General features: G+C 42.4%; 1 protein-coding gene and 1 pseudogene across 2 annotated transcripts in view; one reads left to right on the forward strand and one right to left on the reverse strand.

Moving 5' to 3' along the window:
• The window catches only part of LOC126298442 (rho guanine nucleotide exchange factor 17), a 950,787-nt gene that overhangs the window by 288,081 nt on the left and 636,710 nt on the right, over positions 1 to 25,996 (reverse strand). The window lies entirely within an intron of this gene.
• On the forward strand, positions 25,716 to 25,833 carry LOC126299662 (5S ribosomal RNA; annotated as a pseudogene).

Below are 25,996 nucleotides of genomic sequence, written 5' to 3' on the forward strand. Positions count from 1 at the left end.
CGTATTCAGGAGGACCGAGGTCCATTTCCCGCATGGACATCCAAATTTAAGTTCAAAAAATGATTCAAATGGCTCTACGCACTATGGGTCATCAGTCCCCTAGACTTAGAACTACTTAAATCTAACTAACCTAAAGACATCACACACATCCATGCCCGAGGCAGGATTCTAACCTGCGACCGTAGCAGCAGTGCGGTTCCGGACTGAAGCGCCTAGAACCGCTCGGTCACAGCGGCTGGCCCAAATTTAGGTATCCCCTGGGGTCCCCAAATCGCTTAAAGCAAATGTCGGAGTATTTAGTCTGAACACTGGACTCGCATTCGGAAGGGCGAGGGTTCAAATCACCATTGCACCATCTAGCTTCAGGTTTTCCGTTATTTGCCTAAATTGCTTAAGGCCAATGCCAGGATGATGTCTCTGAATGGACACAGTCGATTTCCTTCCCCATCTTTCCCTAATCCGAGATTTTTCTCTGTCTCTAATGTCCTCGACGTCGACAGATTGTTAAACACTGATCTTCCTAGACCTCTGACACGATGCCCAATGACTGCGCCGCAGTTGCGTGACAGTTCCTGCCTGTCATCACCCCGAAGGCCACGAACACCAGCTGCCGAAAAGTTGGTCTGTATGACATCATATACTCCGAAGAATTTTACAGTGTGTGACTCCCATCTCTGTCTTTTTTTGTTAATTTTTCTTGTGAATGAGACATCATTCATTGCTTACGCTTGACAAGCCAGCACTGGGGTAAGCTTTACCTGTGAAACAGCTCTGTCGTAGACTGTTTGACCTATAGTTCATTATTGGTGGACTGATAAGACGAGAAATGAGGAGGTGCTCCGCAGAATCGGTGAGAAGACGAACATGTGGAAAACACTGACAAGGAGAAGGGACAGGATGATATGACATGTGTTAAGACATCAGGGAGTACCTTCCATGGTACTTCAGGGAGCTGTAGAGGGTAAAAACTGTAGAGGAAGGCAAGAGATTGGAATATATCCAACAAATAAGTGAGGAAGATAGGCGAAAGCGCTACTTTGGGATGAAGAGTTTGCTACAGGGGACGAATTCTTGGCGGATCGCATGAAACCAGTCTGAAGACTGATGACATGTATTTTGTGAATAAGCCTTCTGGATCGCTTAATATTCACTGTTCAGCCACATTAATGTTAGCATCTGTCAAAAGACTGAATCAACACGTTTTGCAGCATCTGCAGAGTCAGTGAGGTTCTGGACGATACTAACAGGGATGCGCAGCCTTTGCAACTACATTGCCGTGGCCAGATGTGCTAGATTTCTGGCTGAGGATTGATGGCGTGAAAAGCCCGATAGAGATGGTCCCACATATACTTGATTGGGTTAAAACCCGAGCAGTTTGGTGGCTAGAGGAGTACGGTAAACTCCTCTTGGTTTTCTTCGAACGACGCACGTACACTGCGAGCTGTGTGACATTTTTCATTGTACTGCTGGGAGATTCTATCGTGCCGAGGAAAACTAGACGGCATGTACGGGTGGACGTGGTCCCCAAGGATAGATGCCTACTCGTGTTCACGTATTGTGCCTTCCAGAATGACGAGATCACCCAGGGAGAGCAACGAAAACATTTCCCAGACCATAACGCTCTCGCCTCTTACCTAGATCCTTCCGACGATTGTGGCAGAGTGTTTGCTTTCAGACGTGTCACACCGCAGACGACAATGGCCATCTGTCTGATGGAGCATAAAACGTGATTCACCCGAAAAGGCTACCTATCACCACTCAGTGAACGTCCAGTTGCAATATTAGTGTTCAAATTCCAGCCTCAGAACGAACAGCAATCAGCACGGATGCATTAACCAGGCGCCTGCTGCGGAGGTCCATACGCAGCAACATTTGCTGAATGGTCATTAAAGAGACGCTGTTGGTAGCCCCCTGCTTCATCTGGGCAGTCAGTTGCTCAACAGCTGCACACTACTCGCCCATATACCGTGTGATCAAAGAGTCAGTATAAATTTGAAAACTGAATGAATCACGGAATAATGTAGATAAAGAGGTACCAATTGACACACATGCTTGGAATGACTTGGGGTTTTACTACAACCAAAAAAATACAAACGTTCAAAAAATGTCCGACAGATGGCACTTAATCTGATCAGAATATCAATAATTAGCATAACAAAGTAAGACAAAGCAAAGATGATGTTCTTTACAGGAAATGCTTAATATGTTCACCATCATTCCTCAACAATAGCTGTAGCCGAGGAATAATGTTGTGAACAGCACTATAAAGCATGTCGGGAGTTATGGTGAGGCATTGGCGTCGGATGTTGTCTTTCAGCATCCCTAGAGGTGTCGGTCGATCACGATACACTTGCTACTCCAGGTAACCCCAAAGCCAATAATCGCACGGACTGAGGTCTGGGGACCTGGGAGCCAAGCATGACGAAAGTGGCGGCTGAGCACACGATCATCACCAAACGACGCGCGCAAGAGATCTTTCAAGCGTCTAGCAATATGGGGTGGTTCTAATAAAACCCCATGTCATTCGAAGCATGTGTGTCAATTTTTACCTCTCTATCTACATTGTTCCGTGGTTTATTAAGTTTTCAAATTTATACTGACTTTTTGATCACCCGGTACATGTCCACAGCCGCCGTTCACCCCTGACTTTCAGGATCCGTGGTGCACTACAGTGGTCTCGGTGCCGGTTTTGGAAAGCGCTGTTTCACCATGCACGGTATACTTCAACTACGGCAGCACGCGAACTGTTTACAGGCTTTGCTGTTTCGAGAATGCTTCAACCTTTGGCCCCAAAACCAATGATCACGTCATTTCGGACGTCAAATAAATCACTCCGTTTTCCCGTTACAACGACGGCACTGTTTCCGGCGCTCCCCCCCACACACACTATATACCCTCCACTGCTAGTGCTGCCGCCCGCCGTCTGTGAGCATTTATTGCACGTTGACTTCAACATAGGCGGTGTACACATTAATGTGACTCAACCGCGTATTTTTTTTTTATAAGGTCCTTTCGGCTGGTACCATCGTCAGACTTGCAATTAAGATTAAAGTAACATAACAATGAGAGGTGTTTGCTATACATTATTAGGTTACAAGAGGTGAAAAGTTAAAAAGTTGAATCACTCATCAAAATTTAGAATATGTAAAACAACGTTCAGTGTCCGTGTCAGTATCAATAAAACGTAGGCTAGTGTGGGGCGTCAATTTCGAACTTGGCCCTAAAAATCTACATAGATACAAGTGGTATCTGAGATACTGACAATGAACATTGTTCTAGGTTTTGGTGATCGAACTTGTTAATTTTATTAACTTTTCAATTTTTCAGCTTTTGTAGCCTAATAAGTATAACAAATGTCTATTGTGTTTCATGGAGGGGGCTTGCACCCTTTTTGTTTTCCGTGGCACTATCACAGCATAGGCCTACATTGATGTTTTAAGCGCCTTCTTGCTTCCCACTGTTGGAGAGCAATTCTGGGATGGCGATTGCATCTTTCAACACGATCGAGCATCTGTTCATAAAGCACGGCCTGTGGCAGAGTGGTTACACGACAATAACATCCCTGAAATGGACTGCCCTACACAGAGTCCTGACCTGAATCCTATAAAACACCTTTGGGATGTTTTGGAACGTCAACTTCTTGCCAGGCCTCACCTACCGACATTGATACCTCTCCTTAGTGCAGCACTCCGTGAAGAATGGTCTGCCATTCCCCAAGAAATCTTCCAGCACCTAATTGAACGACGAGAGTGGCATGTGTCATCAAGGCTAAGAGTGGGCCAACACTATATTGAATTCCAGAATTACCGGTGGAGGGCGCCACGAACTTGTTACTCATTTTCAGCCATGTGTCCAGATACTTTTGATCACATAGTGTGCCTAAGCTACAGTGGATTCGCGCCACGCGAGAGCTCCAAGGTTATCGCCGCGCGGGGTAGCCGCTCGGTCTAGGGGTCTTGTCACGGTCCGTGCGGTTCCCCCCGTCGGAGGTTCGAGTCGTCCCTCGGGCATGGGTGTGTGTGTTGTCCTTAGCGTAAGTTAAAGTTAGATTAAGTAGTGTGTACGCTTAGGACCGATGAAATGGTTCAAATACCTCTGAGCACAATGGGACTTAACTTCTGAGGGCATCAGTCCCCTAGAACTTAGAACTACTTAAATCTAACTAACCTAAGGACATCACACACATCCATGCCCGTGGCAGGAATCGAACCTACGACCGTAACGTAGGGATCGATGACCTCAGTAGTTTGGTCCTGTAAGACATACCACAAATTTACAAAATTTCCAACATTATCGCGTTCTCTTCGCGCATACTTTAAGTCCAAGAGAAAAAATGAATACGAGCTACTTGTAGGATATTTAATGTGTTTTAATTTTGTACTGCGACACGTTTTCGCTGGAGGGTGCAGTTTCCGAATTATTCAGGAAAAAATACTTAAATGATATTAAATGTGTTCTGCTACGGAAACTATTCGGAATGGTGCATATGTCCATATGAAGTTGTTTGTTCAAAATCACTATCAGCACTCAAAGCGCATACATTCGTCCTGATTCACCACTTAAAAATTTTGGTAAAAGTTACCAATAAATGATATGAACATCCGACCTCAACACCGCTTCGACAGATTACATTGACTTTTAATGCGTCTTGGAAATCGAAATAAATTGATAATACACTGAAGATTTTATTTTATTAGCTACGGATCCCCTAAGTTCTAAGCTCCATAAAATGCAAGCGGAGATTTAAAAGCTAGTGTGCCATCGGCAGAGGGGGACCGTCGCAGTTTCAAAATTCCACGTTAGGGAATAAGAGGATAAGTAAACACAATTCAAATCCCGGATAGCAAAGGCAGGGGAAAGACATGACAGATAAACGGAGGGAGAGGCCTTCAGCCAGTATAGAGGTAGATCTATGTCTATATCAGCGTCCAACAAAACCGGTTCTAGATAAGTCTACCTGAACTGATGTAGTAGGTCATTTGCCTTCAGATTACAGAAAAAAAGATCATTCATCGGTGTCTAAATAATAAGCCGTTTCAGAGAATTTCGCGAATAAGGCTATATTGTAGAGATGTTATACACATTATTTAAAATGCATGTCACCACGTATGTTTCATTTTTAATCATGTACATCCTATCAATGTGTTGACAAAAAACTGAAAGTGTTATTCTAAATAAAGTGCTGTAATTGTTCAGTTTATCAAACGCCTGTTATCGCAAATGTGCGAGATACCCAGTCATACCTGACAGGTATAACCTTTCTTGGATTTAACCTTATGTACTCTACAAAATATCGTTACTGGTTTCAAAATATGATTTCTGAGTTTTCCTTTCAAGTAAAAATTAATTCTGGTATTAACTGGTTAATCTATACCCCTTCATAGTTAAAATTTATTTTGCATATATTTGAAAAATATACCGTCAAAAGCTGTCTTTCTTTGTGATAAATAATTTATTTTAACTACCTAAAATTTTATTAATTTTGGAATCTTTTTATCAACATCGAAAGTATGAAAAAAGTATAAGAAATTAATGCAAAACATATTTATTTCCCTGACAATGGAAAACATGAAATATTATAAGTTTTCAACATAACATTTGAAGATGGCTTTGGTATACTACACACCAATGTTTTCTACGTTCTACGATGTTTTCTGGGACATATACGCCCCACTACAAACAAATTATGTATAAACCAACAGAATTAGAGAGTTGTGTAGTAATGTTTCAAAAAACTGTCTAGGACATATAAGCAAATACAATTAATTTCTTCAGAAATTCTTCGAATGGATGAAATGGTGATTCGACCTGATTTCCGTGAAACAAACGCTCTGTGCCACCTGTAAACAAACGCCACCTCATTTGATCGATCACAACGTTCTATAGATCCACCTCATGGTCCTTAGTATTTTTCTCTAACTTGCGAAAGCATCTCACTGCATGCTATCACTAGACAGATATAAGATATTGACATCCCATCGCTCAAAACTGCATATTACTCTAATGGGTCATATGTATCCCATTAATCACAAAGAGGTTAACGGTGTTAGCTGAAACGAAGTTACACATAAAGAAATATGCTAAGCCATCTAGACGGCTTTATTCACAAAATATCCACAATGATCGCATACTCAGGAAATTCATTTCCTTTATTGAAAACAATTCGTATATCATAAACAATACCAAGACATAAGGTGACAGCCGGCCGCGGTGGTCGTGCGGTTCTAGGCGCTCCAATCCGGAGCCGCGCTGCTGCTACGGTCGCAGGTTCGAATCCTGCCTCGGGCATGGGTGTGTGTGATGTCCTTAGGTTAGTTAGGTTTAAGTAGTTCTAAGTTCTAGAGGACTGATGACCACAGCAGTTGAGTCCCATAGTGCTCAGAGCCATTTGAACCATTTGAACATAAGGTGACAATGGTAGCGGAAATTTAGCCACCACCGCCGCAATAACCTTGTTATACGACATTTTACGCGCTGCAGTTGCTGGCGCAAGTCCAGAAAGTAGCATAATTTGGCTAGTTTAGTTTCCAAGTCCCCAGTTTGTAGGGGCAGGTGCAACATCGTGCACCTCAGCCCACATCGGCGGTCGTCTCAGCGGGCCTCTGGTTTTTGTCGCAGACTACTAGTGAGGTATCGACGGGTTCGATTCCTCACCGTAGCGTCAGCTTTTCCTGAGACGAGTTCCACTCCTGGTCCTGAGATCATCTGCATAGGTGCTTAAGCAAAGAAGCAGCGACGCCGGCACCCAAGCCACCTACGTGTCCTCAAAGTAAAATTCGACGATCGGCCAGTGACGTACGGCAGCTGAGTGAACTCCGGCACGACGGTACACCAGTCTTTCGATAGCAACATCCTCCCATAACCGCCTGTGCCACAAGAAAACCACCAACATACTTCTAATCTGATTTGACGTAGTTGTGTGTCATGTCCTACGTCACCCATGTCCTGTTTACAATCACTTAAAGAGACATGTCACAAATATTCAAAATTAAAAAAACGTCGGTTTTACTGACAATAAACGTCTTTCTTTTCGGTTTTTTTTTTTTTGTACTTATAAGCAATGCAGTATTTATCAACCCAGAGATTGCTACACTCTTATTTCAGCTGACACGCCCTCGCCTTCCTCAGATCTCTAGCCCAGTTCACGATGTCAGCTTCTGGCGCACCTACATTTTACCGTGGCATCGTAATTAGAACGCAATTCGGGGTTTTCTTACACGTGAAATACTGCGAGAGGCTAAAGGCACGTTAACGAGCAGAAAAAAAAAACCGGAGGACTAAACGAGGATCGAGTACCGAACGTCTTGCACTTAACAAAATAACCGTCTCCGTAAACGAGATTGCAAAAATATAGTAGCGCAGTTGCGCTAGACCGAGAAGTAAACCGTACACCTGTCTCCTCAGTTAAATACGAAACTTTTCGAAACTTCCTGGCAGATTAAAACTGTGTGTCGGTCCGAGACTCGAAATCGGAACCTTTGCCTTTCGCGGGAAAATGCTCTACCACCTGAGCTACCCAAGCACGACTCACGCCCCCTCCTCACAGCTTTACTTCCGCCAGTACCTCGTCTCCTGCCAAACTCCTCCTCGTATCTCGAATAATGATGGGTTACGAGATTGTTGATGATTCGACCGTCGGATGGAACGGCATATAAGGCGAAAAAATGGCTCTGAGCACTATGTGACTTAACATCTATGGTTATCAGTCCCCTAGAACTTAGAACTACTTAAACCTAACTAACCTAAGGGCATCACACACACCCATGCCCGAGGCAGGTTTCGAACCTGCGACCGTAGCAGTCACGCGGTTCTGGACTGAAGCGCCTAGAACCGCTTGGCCACCACGGCTGGCAGGTATATAGGGCGTCCCCTTAGTGTTATTCGAGAGGAGAGGTCTGTGCGATACCAGTAGGCTTCCGCCTTCCCATAGTTAACAACACAAATTTTACACTACACTTTAAGCAGCAGTTGAATTTATAACCAAGTGACTATTACGATACCCTCAATCAAGTTTCAGTTGCAAGTTCCCTGTCAAGCGGCTTCTATGGACAACAGAAACTTGATTTTCAATAATTCGAGTCGTTCTTGATCGAATTCAAAAATTTAAAATGATTTAACTGCCTACTAATTAAGAGGTGTAATACATCATTCTTAGTAAAAACTTAAATTTGGTTTGCATCCACTGCTATTTGATTTTTGGGCTTGCATCATCCGTAGAAGTTCGGTAACCCTGGGGCTAATATTATTGCTCGCAGCTACACGCATATCGTCACTTGCGTTCAGTCGATTCCTGGACTTGTTTTAATTACTAGCAAAAGCGGAGGACCCTTGTTAGTGTACATAAGTAGTGAAGAAAGGCATAAGATAGTGCAAGGTGATTCCTCGAATTTTAGTGTATGAAACTGCTTTTTTACACCAAAACTGCTCAGGTGAATCATATTCAACTACGTCCTTACAGTTCCTATCACTCTGGATTTCAATGAGCTCTTCCTGCACTTCTTCTCCAAATTCTCTAACAGTAGTGCTCAAAGGCTTGCGAATCAGTTTTTGGTCAACTACAGCTTATGTTTTATTATACTCTGGGAAGTAATTATTGAATACAGAATTTATTAGCCAATGTTTGCAGGTGACTCTTGTTTTTTCTTCTATGTTTGCCCTTAATGGTGTCATACTTTTCATCACCAACGTGTGCTTTTAATGTCGAGAACGAAGAATAACTGTTTTCACCAGTTTTACTTATTTATAACGGTAGATTGCAAATATAGGCCCGGATTTTGTCTTCAAAGATAAATATATCTGCAACGCCTTCTCAGTATCTCTTCCCAGAACCTTGCAATTGCTAGTTCGGTGTATTCAAGTATGTGAAAATATCCACAAGATAAGTCAAATTCATCTGACATCTTAGATAAGAAAACTATTGTAGTATGTGTTTCACTTTTTCCTTTTCAAGTATGTGAAAATATCCACAAGATAAGCCAAATTCATCTGACATCTTAGATCAGAAAACTATTGTAGTATGTATTTCACTTTTTCCTCGCCTAGAAACTATTCAACTTGTCCTCTGAGTTCGTATAGTCTTCCCAGCATGTTACCTTTCAACAACCAACGAACTTCTGGGATCAGGAGAAGGGTCCCATGGTCGGCGTCCATTTCAGAGTACAATTTTTTACAGAGGCGTGTATTTAAGGCGATGCTTTTGATAGTATTTAGTACATTTATGGTCAATTGCATTGTATTATTAAAGCGCTCAAGATGATTCTTGGAAGCTAACTCCTGGTGATCTGTGATACAATGCGTTATTAATGCTAAAGAATTCTTCTGTTTTATTTACGTCGTTACAGCGGACCGTGATCCTAACATAGCTGGAGCGCCATCCTTAGAGAAACCGACAAGCTTCTCTCACATAATTTAATGTTTCTGCATAGATTCCGTTATTATTTTCTTGACGGCCATACCTTCTGATGTAGTTTCCTGTCCCCGTGAAGTCAATAGTTCTTCTTCGATTATGTTGTTGTCTGAAAAGCGGACAAACTCGAGTAACTTATAACAGTTAGAAATATCAGTCAATTCATCACACTGCAAAGCGAAGCAAGGCAATTTTTTTTTTTATTTCTTGAAACAAGTCGCTCTTAGATATCATTTCATATTAGTTTAGTTCGAGCTTTTACCGTGTTGTCCGATACAGGTAATTCCTAGGGTATCTTCTTTTTTTTTTTTTTTTTTTTTTTTTAGCGTCTAAGCCAATCAAGGTTTCACGAGTACTTCTCCTATTGTGAGACTTTTTTGATTGTGCTGTCACTACCGACACCTCAAACGATGCTATCTATGTTTCCTCCGATGTCGCAAATCTTGTACCACTAGTTCCGAGTTTCATTTATTCACGAGTCTCTAACTTTCTTTCAAAGAATTCTGATGGCCAGTCAGAGAAATCAGGGTGGACAGTTTCTAAGTCTCGCCTTAATTTCTCTTGCTTCAAGGAATCATTCGCGATAACAGCGGCGCATATAACGCACTGTGGTTATGTATTTCCATTACTGTCTATCGAAGTAAATCCGAATTGAATGTAACTACTGCCGTATTTTCTCTTAGGCGTCATTTTCTCAGATTAAAACAGAAATGCAGTCGAATATAAGCATTACAGGAAAAAGCGTAAAAATAATGTATTTTTACTATTAAAAGAAATAAATAATATAATAAATAAAGCTACTTCTCCTACAGTTATTTTTAATAACAAAACGCTAGGCAATGTGATATTCTAATGAGACAGCCAACGAAATGTACCTAGCACACATACGTGGGTATACTCACGCCTATATTCCCACATGTTGTACCTATTTCGATTAAAAGACTTTAACATTGAAAAATGTGTACTTGCCTATTTTACATAAACCATAAACTATAACGTTTCTTTGAGGACTAAAGTCAGTTAAACTACTGATGCCGTCGAACCACTAAACAGCCAAGCAGCATCACTGTCACCATTGAGCAAGACAAAAGAAAGCGTACGTAGTACGTACGATTAACTGACTAGCTCTTGCCATGCTATGACGTCGATCATTTGCCCCTCGCCGGCCGCTGCGGCCGAGCGGTTCTAGGCGCTTCAGTTCGGAGCCGCGCTGCTGCTACGGTCGCAGGTTCGAATCCTGCCTCGGGCATGGATGTGTGTGCTGTCCTTAGGTTAGTTAGGTATAAGTAGTTCAAATCCTTGAGGACTGATGACATATGTAAGGTCCCATAGTGCTTAGAGCCATTTGAACCATTTGAACTTGCCCCTTAACCCTCTTCTTACCAACTTCGGTCGCCACTACTCACTAATGGTAGGAACATCGACTGGTTTCAACAAACGATTGGCCAGTCGACGGGTGTTTCGTTCAGTTGATTTTTTCAGTCGAATGAAACAACAACCAAATGAAACTAGTCTTCGCTGCCACGTCAGCTACGTGAATCTTTTTCATTAACTCATTTGGGTCGTTTCACTTAATGCCAGACAACAGACTCACACATCTCTAACGGTTACATTTGCTGTGTGAAAGCCTTTTTCAGCCAGTCTTCTATTATATTTCAGCCTTTCTCTGTCCGGGGGCTGCGACGTCTCTGGCACCGGGCAGCATGGTGTCATCACCGGTAGACTTCGGCAGCCAGGTAAAATCCGGCGCTAGTATGTAGGGTGGCCGCCGGTGAAGTGCTGAGGCACACAGCCCTCGTTAGCTGGCCACCTCCCTGGTAGACTGCAGGACGTTGCGGAGGTGGAGCTCGGGATATACGCGCCGCCGCAACAAGCTGATTCTTCAAATTTAATTGATGGACACTATCGCATCTTTTCAGCAAAACTGGATGCAAACAGTCGCCACAACTTGACAATGTTCCTTTCTTCTTCACGTATCCGTTAGGAAACTTCTATACACAGCTTTCTACCCCAATGCAACTCAATCCAGAAATATATTAATCAGTTTTAAATGATCAAAAGAAGAATTTGTCTATGCAGTACATCATTAACTAATACCTACAGCGCTTATTTTAACTTTCGTGTGTTCCCCCTGGTGTCTTTACATAGTCCAGGGGTAGGGCTATCTACCTTTACAGAATCGACTGGCCCAGTCAACTAAAATACTAATGTGTGGTTTCAGTGAATTGTGGTTCATTTGTCTCATAACGTACATAATCTAAATTATTTGATTCAGGAACAAGAGACACGTCAAATTGTGGTACAATTTCATCATAAACAAAGAACAGCTGATGTTAGCAGACAGCATCATAGTAATAATACAATTTTGTTATACATACATACAATAAATTCTAACACTTAATTACCCCTTGTTCAAATTATCATTTCATCCTCTATGAATTTTCTGTTGAATAGTACCATTTCTCACACAGAATCTGCTGTAACCTCGTTTTTAAAATTTCTGGCTTCATATTAAATATGTTTTTGTCCATTAACTTGTTGTATATCAGTTGGGTTCAACGATAAAAAAAAACTGAACTGGTTTTTCTTGAAGAGAAAGAAGGACTAACTCGGACAGTATACAAAACTTTATCGACTTTTTTCATTTGTTTGCTCACACCAACTGGTTTCACTCGAAAGAATTGGGTCAAATGGCTCTGAGCACTATGGGACTTAACATCTGAGGTCATCAGTCCCCTAGACTTAGAACTACTTAAACCTAATTAACCTAAGGACATCATACACATCCATGCCCGAGGCAAGACTCGAACCTGCCACCGTAGCCGAAGGAAATGAATGAATAATAATCCAGCTGGTGCGTAAAGCTACAACCGAATTAGCGACTGTTTTCCAAAAACCTACTGAATTCACTGTTTTCATTAGGTTGTTCCCATCAGCACTACTCACCGGGCGAGCGGAGCTGCACTGCCCGCATAAAAAGGGATTAATAATTTAAAGCGAATAAAAGCTTGAATATTTAAATTCTTCGCGGAGCCTATTTTAGCTTTTGTTCACCACTGGTGGCCGGCGGACCACTATTTGGGAACCAACGCACTGAAGTTTCATCATACATGTTTATACGTTCTGTTTATATGTTCTACCTTCAAAGTTTTCGTCTTTATGCAACGCCACGCGTTTCAGCGCCTTCATGTCCTCGTCAGTAAACTGGTTTTTGTTTTGACAGTACGAAATGATGCCTTACCGTACGGGTTTTTATTTCACATCGTTTTAACTTGAGTTGATGCAGACGTTTTTGATTGTGCTCTCCTGCAAATGCACTTTTCGGAATATTTTCTGATACGGTATTAGTAACCACGTACATAATAAAATACGTTTATTAATTGTTTCATAGTTTTTCCTGTTTCACTAGTGAAATTATCTCACACTCTGTTTAGCTCCTGATTTTCGATTTAGTCGTTTCTGTAACAAGGCACCCTATTTGGAATTGATACATTTGTCCTCTGTTATTCCTGAAAGTTTCTATCATAATCACAGGAACATCTTGTATACGTATCACGGTTCACAAACAACTTAAAAAATCAGGACATTAAGGAGTGAGCTCCCTCCTCCTTTCATAGTTTATTTTATTTCTTTGTTTAATCACATGTGGTTGCATAATATAGAGCATGTATTGCACCTAATCAGAAGAAATTTTACTTGATGTCCATCTCATTCTCCGTATAGTACTCTCCTTCAATCATTTCCCAGTTGGTTTGATTTTATCGGCCACCTTCTACAAGTGGAAGATTCTCAGATTCGTTGTTACAAGCAGCGATGAGTCTTGATGCCGTGGCTGTGACCACGCCGCTCCTTCAGTAGCGTGTTGTTATAGCCAGCGGGCTGCTGTAATACTGGCTATAAAACAAAAGTACTACTAAACTCTTCACAGCCGGCACCTTTCCCTTCCTTATTGGCCGCCGGGGAAATGGTCTGTTTACGTATGGCTCACGCTATAAACAACATGCGGATCAGATATCTCGGTGACGAGAACGGTTAGAATTCAGTACTTCTACACAGCTACAGGCTGAGCACGCAAAGAATGTACACTTAATTAAAAGCGAAATTCAAACATTACAGCTTTCGACACAAGCACAGAAACGGTCGCCATGCACTTTAACGGTTGAGTGTTGTGCAATAGCCAGCCTTTGCCATATCGATATATTTACACCGGGTTCCGATGTGTCAAGACGGGCAGAAACCTGTCTCCATTTTGTATGGTTAACACACCTGTACATGATTTAGAGTCATTTCTGTCAAAGAAAAAAGAAACATTGGGGTTACGCCAGGATCTTTACGCAATGACAGGATCATTATTTTGATCTGAGATCATAGTGATTATTTCTTGACTATAATGATTTACATTTTCACAAGGCATGCAAGATGATTATAGCTTATGTAGATATTTGGTTCGTTCATCATTTACGCACCAAAGGTGGACACTGCGCTGTATGAAACCATAGTGAACTCGAGTTCACAATTCGCAGACTGATGAAAAGACATATTCCTTTTACTGAGACTAAATAAACTGTGGTATTCGGAAGAGCATTCGCCGTAGGGATTACTTAAAAAAAATATGACCGGTAAATTGAATAGTATCAACGACCTTATATATTACAAAGAAGGTGAGACTGTGGCGAAAATTCATCTAGTTAGAGCTGAATGTCTCATTAACAGCTAACTAGTCATATTAATTTACTTAAAGAAGAATGAGAAAGGAAAATATGGTGCTTTTATTGATCAGTCCATGCTGGTATTCGGTGGAGATATTCTCCGTTAAGCACAGAAATGAAGACCTGATTCCTTATCTCCCTGAATAAAGTTTGATAAACTCTGCGTCACCTCACTCTGTCTTCTAGTTCGGACCCTATGACTCCCTTGCCAATTTTAACTAACCTGACGGAGCATTCTTTTCACGGATTCTGACAGCCGACGTTTGTGATCCATCTGCTGCCAGAGCAGATCATAAATATCTCGACCTCCGCTGAAATGTCCTACTAATGCCAGCCGACTCAAATCGTCTGTGATACGCAACGTTTCGACATGTTACTACCGTCTCATGACCTACTATTGTCATGACGATATAAAATGGGTAGGTTGCCTTATTATACGATTTATTTTATTATGCTTCTTTTCAGGCACGCTTCGACAACGCTTGAGAGTGGCAATATTTTGATTTAACAGCAGAAGTATTTCTTCTGGAATTTTCGTAAGGGCTCCTCACATAGTACGTTCTTTGAGTCTGCGCTTCATAGACATACGCCTGGCGAGAAAGAATTATATAGCTGTTATTCTCCTTTTTCTAGTTCTTACTTCTACGTCGCAGCAAAATCAGAGGTGCCTTTTCAGCCCACTGAGGCGGCTCATCAGTGGTTGGAAGCTTCTCTCTCTTCTGGTTGATACCGAAAGACTACATCAACCAGTTGTAATCTTTCACGTTTCAACCTGTTCCTGTCAGTTTGTCGGCATTCTTTTACTTCGCATATTCGAGTCTTCTCACATGGTGTTATATACTATTTGGTAGTTTCATCTCATTCATCAAGATCGTGCTTTTGTCCTAGGTCCTCTTGTTTCGAACTACGCTGTCGTGCGATAGAGCAGAAACCATTTTGATTTCCTGAACTTTGGCACTTATACTCAGGTACTGATGGAATCTGAGACAGTATAGCAGGACTTGTTTTAAAAGTAAAACGTATTAGATGGAAATTAAAGTGCTCGCATTCTGAAGAGAAGGTAGAAAACCTCTACAAAAAAATACGGAAGCTGATAAATGCCGGCAAATCCCACAAAAAATGCTAATGGACTATTTTAATGGGAAAGTAGGACAAAAAGTAAAGAACAGTTCTCCAACGGGTAACTTAAGGTATAATAGCTGTAGTGACATAGTTTATATGTTAGCGGCATTTGCGGCGAAAAACGCTTGTCCCTTAAGCTATTCTTCCAGAAGGAGACAAATTGAAACGGACTTAGAAAAGGCCGAATGGAACTCAGAAATCAGAGTGACTGTATTTCATCATAGAATCAAGAGGTTCTGAGGGTATAACGGTCCTAAGCGGCTTTCGAATTCAAGTGATCACAGGCACTTCACAGCGAATGATGAATAAAATATAATTATCCAAAAATGCCTTCGAGAAGATGTGTGAGGATACAATCAAAATTTTGCTAGAGAAACAGCTAAATACAATAAAATGATGTAGGAGGTAAAACAGAAACTTATGACTGATAGACACCATACTTCATCAGTTAAACTGGCACAGTAACTGACACTAACACTACAAAAATTGTACAAGTATTAAGAGATTTACATAAATGCTTGATGACATGAGTTTTGTGGGAATTGTGCTTAATTGCCAGAGAAACTATGACACTACAGATGTAAACAACAGCTGTGAAATACTGCATTGTCCGATTTTATTAAATGTTTGTACAGGTCAAGAGATGAATCAGAAATACAAATAGTTGATCATGAAAGTAATGACATTCCAGAAGAACTGGATGAATAGGTGCTTAAAGTCAATCGAGGTAAGAAGAAAGGAAAGGTGCCGAGAGATTAAAGCCGGAGGAAGACATGCAAAAGGAACTTTCAAAATAATCTACATAATTAGCGAAAGTAGACTTTTCCTGTGAATACGTGTGATGAAAACATCTCGGGTTTCCAAAAAAATGTTCAAATGTGTGTGAAATCTTATGGAACTTAACTGCTAAGGTCATCAGTTCCTAAGATTACACACTACTTAACCTAAATTATCCTAAGGACAAACACACACATCCATGCCCGAGGGAGGATTCGAACCTCCTCCGGGACCAGCCTCACAGTCCATGACTGCAGCGCCTCAGACCGCTCGTCTAACCCCGCGCGGCTCGGGTTCCCAACCGAGGGGCAGAATTGCAAATTTGAGACTTTTCTACGAGTGTGATACTCCTCATCTTTGCACAGAAGTGTCGATATTTGAGGATTTACAGCAATTTCTACACGAGGGGCCGCCGTTCCCTCACCGTAGATGGTTCTGTGGTCTTTTGCGACTGGTGAGTGAGGTTGTGAGGGAGGACGGGGATATGGGGGTTCAAATGGCTCTGAGCACTATAGGACTTAACTTCTGAGGTCATTAGTCCCCTAGAACGGAGAACTAATTAAACCTAACTTACCTAAGGACATCACACACATCCATGCCCGAGACAGGATTCGAACCTGTGACCGCAGCGGTCGCGCGGTTCCAGACTGTAGCGCCTAGAACCGCTCAGCCCCTCCGGCCGGCGGGCGATTGGGAACGCTTGACCGTTTGCCAAGGCTGCATTCGAATCTCTGCCTTACATGCTGTTCACTGCAGCACTCTCAGCTTATAGCCGCTGAAGAAGGATCCCATAACCGACTGAGTCGATAGCCCTCATCCCAGTTTAAAACAGTCAAAGAAAAAAAACTGGCTTTAGAAGTGAAGAAAACAAAATGAATCACTTGCGGTTGTGAACCAAATTACAGAGCAGAGTAGTGAGTATGAATAACCACTCTGTCATCGATTAATATATTTTGAGGAAGCTGTTATCTCGTTATCAACAAAAATTGCACTGATATCTCTTGGGAAACAAGGCATCGCGTTGTATCTCACGTCGCTAATCCTGCCGAGCAGGCCACCCTTTTGACGCAGTGGTGTGCCAGCGTGCCTACAGTGACGTGAGGCCAAGAACGACGAGAACTTCGGCGGTTCTCCCCAGAGGCAGCCAGCAGCGGATTCACTATTTTGCTCCGCCTCGTCCCGTGAGCCAGTCAAGCACAACGATGACATCAACCCACTTCGGAGACAACGAGCGGGGGTACGTGAACGCCTGCAGCATCAGTCAACCGCGCTGACTCAGTGTAGGTTTTATAACTTGCAACCTAGCAACTCAGTAAAGTTCATCGACAGAGTCCATGGGCGGAGTTCATTGGGAGTTCCTCAGCCTGGACACATTCACTGGTGTTTTATATAAACTGGATGCACATTGTGTGAGTGTTGCAATAAACAAATGCCTAGAATTCTTCCGGGTTGTATGGCCGTGGCCCACGGAACTCTTCTATCCCTGGAGTTTCGTCCAAAGCTACGTTGGAGATCGGAGGTGCTCCTGGTTGAGCTGACTCGGCAGGATTCAGCACAACCAGGAGCACCTCCGAAGATGCCCAACGCAGGTCGCAGTGTCGTAGGAACGTTGCTATTCACAATATACATAAATGACCTTGTGGATAACATCAGAAGTTCACTGAGGCTTTCTGTGGATGATGCTGTAGTATATCGAGAGGTTGTAACAATGGAAAATTGTACTGAAATGCAGGAGGATCTGCAAAGAATTGACGCATGGTGCAGGGAATGGCATTTCAATCACAATGTAGACAAGTGTAACGTGCTGCGGATACATGGAAAGAAAGATCCTTTATCATTTAGCTACAATATAGCAGGTCAGCAACTGGAAGGACCATATAAAATTAATCGTCGGTAAAGTAGATGCCAGACTGAGATTCATTGGAAGAATCCTAAGTAAATGCAGTCCGAAAACAAAGGAAGTAGGTTACAGTACACTTGTTCGACCACTGCTTGAATACTGCCCACCGGTGTGGGATCCGTACCAGATAGGGTTGACAGAAGAGATAGAGAAGGTCCAACGGAAAGCACCGCGCGTCGTTACAGGATCGTTTAGTAATCGCGAAAGCGTTACGGAGATGATGAACACCAGTGGAAGACTCTGCAAGAGAGACACTCAGTAGCTCGGTACGGGCTTTTGTTGAAGTTTCGAGAACATACTTTCACCGAGGAGTCAAGCAGTATATTGCTCTCTCCTACGTATATCTCGCGAAGAGACCACGAGGATAAAATCAGAGAGATTAGAGCCCACACAGAGGCATACTGACAATCTTTCTTTCCACGAACAATACGAGACTGGAATAGAATGGAGAACCGCCACACACCGTCAGGTGGCTTGCGGAGTATGTAGATGAAGAACGTAGCTTCGGACGAAACGTGAGGGATAGAAGATATCACTGGGCCACGGCCATACAACCTGGAAGAATTCTCGGCAGCTGAAACATCCAGTCGTGAAAGCCTTCACTATATGAATAAACAAATGTTCATGTACTTGTTCTAATTAACGGATGCCCCAGAAGTAAGGGTGAACTTGAATTAAGCGCCATTTTGTCATATGATGGTTGCGTTCTCGCTTCCCGCGCCCGGTTTCCCGGGTTAGATTCCCGGCGGGGTCAGGGATTTTCTCTGCCTCGTGATGACTGGGTGTTGTGTGATGTCCTTAGGTTAGTTAGGTTTAAGTAGTTCTAAGTTCTAGGCGACTGATGACCATAGATGTTAAGTCCCATAGTGCTCAGAGCCATTTGAACCATTTCATATGATGGTTGGCAGTCGTATTTTTTTCATATCTGTTATATGAGATCCCTCCCATTAGTAGCCTGGTAGCTTTTGATTGGTGAGCTTTTTTTGTTTGATGTATATTTTCGTCATGGAGCATATGTCAAGTGAGCAACATATCCAAGTGATAAGAAGTTATTACAAAAACAGTGAAAGTCCCACGGCGTCCTTTCGTGAATTTCGTGTGACACTCGGACGTAATGCTGCTCAAACTGAATCATCACTTCTGAAGTTGACTTGGAAGTTTGAGACCACGGGCTCTGTTTCAAACGTTAAGAAAACAGAAAGATCGCGCTCTGTTAGAACACAAGAAAACATTGCTGTTGTGTGTGACAATGCGACCGTAAGCCCCAGAAAATCGGCCCGCCAGCGAGCTCAACAATTGAATTTATCACCAAATTCACTGCATGAAATCGTTCCAAAAGATCTGAAAATGAATGTGTACAAGATTCAACTTACACAAGAGTTGAAGCCTGCAGATCATGAAAAGAGACATCGATTTCCTCAGTGGGTCTTGGCTCTACAAGCGGACAACAAGAACTTGACAAAAAGAATAATTTTCTCAGATGAGAGGCACTTCCACCTCAGTGGGTACGTCAATAAGCAGAACTGCAGAATTTGATGTAACGAAAATCTGCTAGTGACTGTGGAAGATGAGATACATCCACAACCCACGAGCGTGCGGTGTGGGTTCTGGGCAGGAGGGGTGGTCAGCCAGTACTTGTTTAAAAATGATGAGGGAGCTGCCGTCACTGTGAACGGCAACCGCTACCCAAACATTCTTTCTGATACGTTTTCCCTCTTATTGATGAAAACGAAGAATTTTGGTTTCGACAAGACGGTGCGACATGTCACACATCCCGTAAAACGATTGCTCTTCTGAATGAAAAGTTTTCTCAAAAAATTATCTCTTTGCGTGGCAACCAGGAATGGCCTGCCAGATCATGCGATCTTACGCCTTGTAAGAGGGGAGGGGAGGGGCGGGGGAGGGATTAGTGAAATCAAAAATGTACGTGAACAAGCCACAAACAGTACACCAATTGAAGGATGAAATTAAAAGGGTTGTTAACGGAATCCCACCAGATGCTTGTGAACGTCTCATCTAGAACTTCCGTGAAGGTATTGCTTGTTGCCACGCGGCCTTGGGTGGCCATATGGAATATATAAGTTTTCATACATAAATGGGATAAGTACTTAATATATTCTATAGCACTTAAATATTCGCCCCTACTTCCCAGACACTCTCTATTTGGGTGTAGCGGTGTTTCCGAAGGACACAACACACAGATTCAGCGTATGTTAGTACAATGAAAAATATATGCGCCAATGCTACAGCTCCCATTGGACGTTATCGCGACAGTGAGAAATTTAATATTGAAAGATGTGTCAAGAATACTCGTATTCTACATCTCCAAAACCGCTATCAGTAGCCCTACAGGAGATTAACAGATCCTTAAACTGGGAAAACGTAGAAGAAATTCGTGTAAATGTAAAATGACTCAAGCAGCTTCATTTTGATAATGACATTGTTGTGTTTTCTTCAAATGTAGATCAACAACCGAAACGAGTGGAAGGACTTCATAGGAAAAAATTACAGACCTATATCCTTTACATGGGTTTGATGAAGAATTCATCAAAATACTCTAAGTTCGAATACAATAAATTCCCTTGAAACACAAAAGCTTCTGTCTACAAATCAGCACGGATTTAGAAAGCATCACTTGAGTGAAACTCAGAATGCCCTTTTCTCGCACGATCTCCTGCGACTCATAGATGAAGAGCAATACATAGGTATAGATTCCGTATTCCTTGATTTCCGGACAGCGTCTGACGCGATGCCCCATTGCAGATTTTTAACGAACATCTTAGCATATGGAATGGGTTCCCAAAAAAAAAAAAAAAAAAAAAAGGTTCAAATGGCTCTGAGCACAATGGGACTTAACTTCTGAGGTCATCAGTCCCCTAGAACGTAGAGCTACTTAAACCTAACCAACCTAAGGACATCACACACATCCATGCCCGAGGCAGGATTCGAACCTGCGACCGTAGCGGACGCGCGGTTCCAGACTGTAGCGCCTAGAACCGCTCGACCACCCCGGTCGGCTATCGTCAGCAGTGCTCCAGGAAAGTGAGATAGGACTGATCTAATTCTCTATACAAATGATCCGACAGACAGCATGAATATAAATTATAAATATGCGATTGTCTGCTGGTGATCTTGTGGTGTACGGAAAGGTGTCGTCATTGAGTGACTGTAGGAGGTTACAAGGTGAAAGACAAAATTTCTAGTTGGTGTGATGAGTCGCAGTTGGCTCTAAATGTAGAGAAATGTAAGTTAATAATGATATGGTGTCCTGCGTGACACAGTTAACTATATTAAATATCAAGATGTAATGCTGGAAAGCGATTTGAAATGGAAAAACCATGTAAGGATGACACTAGGGAAGGCGAATGGTCGACTTCGGCTAATTAGGAGAGTTTTAGGAAAATGTAACATCTAAGACGCAGGACAAGTATAGGACACTTGAGTGAAGCATTCTTGAATCCTCGAGTGATTTGGATCCCTACCTGGTCAGATTAAAGAATGATATCGAATCAATTCAGAGGCATTCCCCTAGATTTCTTACCGGGCGGTTCGATCAGCACGGATACACATGGGGTCTGCCCGCATTGCCACTCGCGCCGCCCCAGCCATTCAGCCCGCACGTTATTCGTTCGTATCTTTCGTCTGTCGACTCGACTGAATCGAGTTATCGAGTAGTTGTACTTTATATGTAAGCACGCGCGACCGCGTCATCGTATTTTATACATGTCTGTCTGGCACATAGATAGCTAACACATACATACGAGGAAAGTCGCGGCCATTCTATGATCTCGACACGTTATTCTGTCTGGCATTTGTTCCAGAAAAGTCGGGAATATTCTACTGTTTTCTTGTACAGAGAACCTTCGATACTTAGCGTTATAAATAAGGACTATTCGCCGAACAGGAAGCTACACTAATGGCTGTTAAACTTGCTAAACTACGAAGATGACGTGCTACAGACGCGAAATAGAACCGACAGGATGAAGATGCTGTGATATGCAAATGATTAGCTTCTCAGAGCATTCACACAAGGTTGGCGCCGGTGGCGACACCTATAACGCGCTGACATGAGGGAAGTTTCCAACCGATTTCTCATACACGAACAGCAGTTGACCGGCGTTGCCTGGCGAAACGTTGTAATGCCTCGTGTAAGGAGGAGAAATGCGTACCATCAGGTTTCCGACTTTGATAAAGGTCCGATTGTATCCTATCGCGATTGCGGTTTATCGTATCGCGACATTACTGCTCGCTTTGGTCGAGATCCGATGACTGTTAGCAGAATATGGAATCGGTGGTTTCAGGAGCGTAATACGGAACGCCGTGCTGGATCCCAACGACCTCGTATCACTAGCAGTCGAGATGAAAGGCATCTTATCCGAATGGCTGTAACGGATCGTGCAGCCACGTCTCGATCCCTGAGTCAACAGATGGGGACGTTTGCAAGACAACAACCATCTGCACGAACAGTTCGACGACGTTTGCAGCAGCATGGACTATCAGCTCGGAGACCATGGCTGCGTTTACTCTTAACGCTTCATCACAGACAGGAGCGCCTGCGATGGTGTACTCAACGATGAACCTGGGTGCACGAATGGCAAAAAGTCATTTTTTCGGATGAATCCACATTCTGTTTACAGCATAATGATGGTCGCATCCCTGTTTGGCGGCATCGCGGTGAACGCACATTGGAAGCGTGATGGTATGGGGTGCTATTGGTTAACACGTCTCCGTCACCTCTTGTTCGCATTGACGGCACTTTGAACAGTGGACGTTACATTTCAGATGTGTTACGACCCGTGGCTCTACCCTTCATTCGATCCCTCCGAAACCCTACATTTCAGCAGGATAATGCACGACCGCATGTTGCAGGTCCTGTAGGAGCCTATCTGGAAACGGAAAATGTTCGATTGCTGCCCTGGCAAGCACATTCTCCAGATCTTTCACCAATTGAAAACGTCTGGTCAAAAGTGGCCGTACAGCTGGCTCGTTTCAATACGCCAGTCACTACTCTTGATGTACTGTGGTATCGTTTTGAAGCCGCATAGGCAGCTGTACCTGTACACGCCATCCAAGCTCTGTTTGACTCAATGCTCAGGCGTATCAAGGCCGTTATTACGGCCAGAGGTGGTTGTTCTGAGTACTGATTTCTCAGGATCTATGCACACAAATTGCGTGAAGATGTAATCACAAGTCAGTTCTAGTATAATATTTTTGGCCAATGAATACCCGTTGCCCGCATCTCGTGGTCGTGCGGTAGCGTTCTCGCTTCCCACGCCCGGGTTCCCGGGTTCGATTCCCGGCGGGGTCAGGGATTTTCTCAGCCTCGTGATGGCTGGGTGTTGTGTGATGTCCTTAGGTTAGTTAGGTTTAAGTAGTTCTAAGTTCTAGGGGACTGATGACCATAGCTGTTAAGTCCCATAATGCTCAGAGCCATTTGAATTTGAATACCCGTTTATCATCTGCATTTCTTCTTGGTGTGGCAATTTTAATGGCCAGTAGTGTAGTTTATATTCATAAGCAGCAATATTAAGACGGAAGAATGAATAAGTAAAAAGTCCTAGTTGTAGCAAGTGCAATTGTGAAGATTAGTCAAGAGTAAGAGCGATCAGTTGATTGTGAAGTATTGATAATAGTAATTCATAGTAATTTCTCACTAAAAATATTGTTACGAGACTCGTAACAATATTTTTACTAATAACGTAACAGCATTTTCCCATACCTAACTCGTAACTCGTTTTACGAGTTAGGTATGGGAAACTATTGATGCGTATATCTCCGGTAATAGTGAATTTCGAGAAGATTCGTAAAAACTCATTGTTACTATATAGGCCCTCTATCGTATGTTTATCAGTTTAAATAAAACTTTCTTAAACTTTGCATGTGACTTAATTATTTTGTATTATGGTAAAAGTAAAAGAAGCTTAAGATATCTTTAGCGCTTCCTCCTTGTTTTTTTCCGTATCTGCCACTGATTACGTGGAGTCCTTCGTAAACTGATATGGGAATTCCTGGAGGAAAAACGACGCTATTTCCGTGAAACACTATTGAGAAAATTTAGAGAACAGGCATAGTAGCTGGCTGCAGAATGATTCTACAGTCGCCAACGTATATTTCGCGTAAGTAGCGCGAAGACAAGATGAGAGAAACTAGGGCGCGTGCGGAGCCATATCGTCAGTTGTTTTCCCCTTTCTTCATTGGCGAATAGAACAGAAAACGAGATGACTAGTTGTGAGTGGTATATGGTAATCACCGCTATATACCATACGGTGGCTTCCTGAGTACGTATAAGAGAAATTCAGATGAAAACGAGACAGATGGAAAAAAGTAAGTACTCTGTTCATGAAGCAGCAATTCCATAAAACTTAAGTTTACAATTAATTGCCTTGGAAAGTTCACCAAAAATACTGACGACATTTTATTACTTAAGGCCTGTAATATTTGGTAGGTGAATTTGTAAATAGCATTCTCAGTCGCCTAACTCTGCTGGCCGGCCGTGGTGGCCCAGCGGTTCTAGGCGCTAAGTCCGGAACCGCGCGACTGCTACGGTCGCAGGTTCGAGTCCTGCCTTGGGCATGGATGTGTTTGATGTCCTTAGGTTAGTTAGGTTTAAGTAGTTCTAAGTTCTAGGGGACTTATGACCTAAGATGTTGAGTCCCATAGTGCTCAGAGACTTTTTTTTAACTCTTGTAGAATCCAAGCTGTGATATGCTAAATAAATTATTTGTACTTAAATGTGAGACTACTCTTGGGTACATTACTTTTGGGAATATTTTGACAATACGTCAGTAAGGAAATTGGACGACAATTACGCAAGTTTTTTTTGTCACTTTTCTTGTAAAGATGCTTAACAAATGCACATTTTAAGCCGTCTGAAACAACTTCCTGTGCCAGAGATCCATTAAATGTGTTGCGTATTAAGTTAGAGCAGCTATCCAGAATTCTGTCTGAAATTTCATCAACACCTATAAGCTTTCTTTTCTAGGGTTTTTATAATTATATTGACTTCAGAGAAGGTGCTACCGTTAGTTTTTTAAAGGTTTTGGAATGACTCTTGTTTCGTCAGCTGAACAGTTTAATCGTACTTTCGCTGCTACACTTAGAAAGTGATGGTTAAACGTACTCGCAACTTGTGCATTATCAGTAACAACATTCCCATTTAGTTTAATTGTTATGATATGTAGTTCACTGAATGGCTTTCCTGTCTCTCGCTTAACAATATTCCACACACGTTTAATCTTATTACCTGTAGTATCAACTTCTGTCAGGGCGTACATAATACTGGTCATTTTAATGACTTTCCTTAAAATATTACAATATATTTTTAATGTGCAAGTAATGTTGAATGTTGACTTATTCTGAACTTTATATAAAATTACTTCTTCCTCTTACATGGTATTTTAAATCCCTTAGTTATCCATGTCTTACTCGTGTTTTAATTAATTTTCTATACATCTCTTACGAAAGCAATTTTCAAATACTAACAGAAATTTAGTATGGAATAAACCGAATTTGTCATTATCATCTCATTCTTTATATACCACATCCCACACCATCTCTTTTAAGGTACTCTTAAAACAGTATATCCTATCTTTATTAACAAGCCTCACTGCTTTGTGTGAACCACCCTCAAGGGTGTAAGGTGCATTGTTTATTTCCATAACTTGTGCATCGTGATCAGATAGTCCGTTAACTACTGGGTAATTGTTCCGACCTGAGCACTGTCTATAAGAACGTTACCAATTATGGTCCTACAGTGCTGATGTACACGAATTGGAAAATTAACTACTATAATTAGATAGAAGCCAACGGCCTTGCCGCAGTGGTGTCGCCGGCTCCCATCAGATCACCGAAGTTAAGCGCTGTCGGGCTGGGCTAGTACTTGGATGGGTGACCATCCGGTCTGCCGAGTGCTGTTGGCAAGCGAGATGCATTCAGCCCTAGTGAGGCAACTGATGAGCTATTTGATTAAGAAGTAACGGCTCCGGGGTCGTTAACTGACATACGGCCAGGAGAGTGGTGTGCTGACCACATGTCCCTCCATATCCGCATCCAGTGACACCTGTGGGCTGAGGATGACACGGC

The sequence above is a fragment of the Schistocerca gregaria genome, chromosome X (assembly GCF_023897955.1).
Source record: "Schistocerca gregaria isolate iqSchGreg1 chromosome X, iqSchGreg1.2, whole genome shotgun sequence".
NCBI classification, from domain to species: Eukaryota; Metazoa; Arthropoda; class Insecta; order Orthoptera; family Acrididae; genus Schistocerca; species Schistocerca gregaria.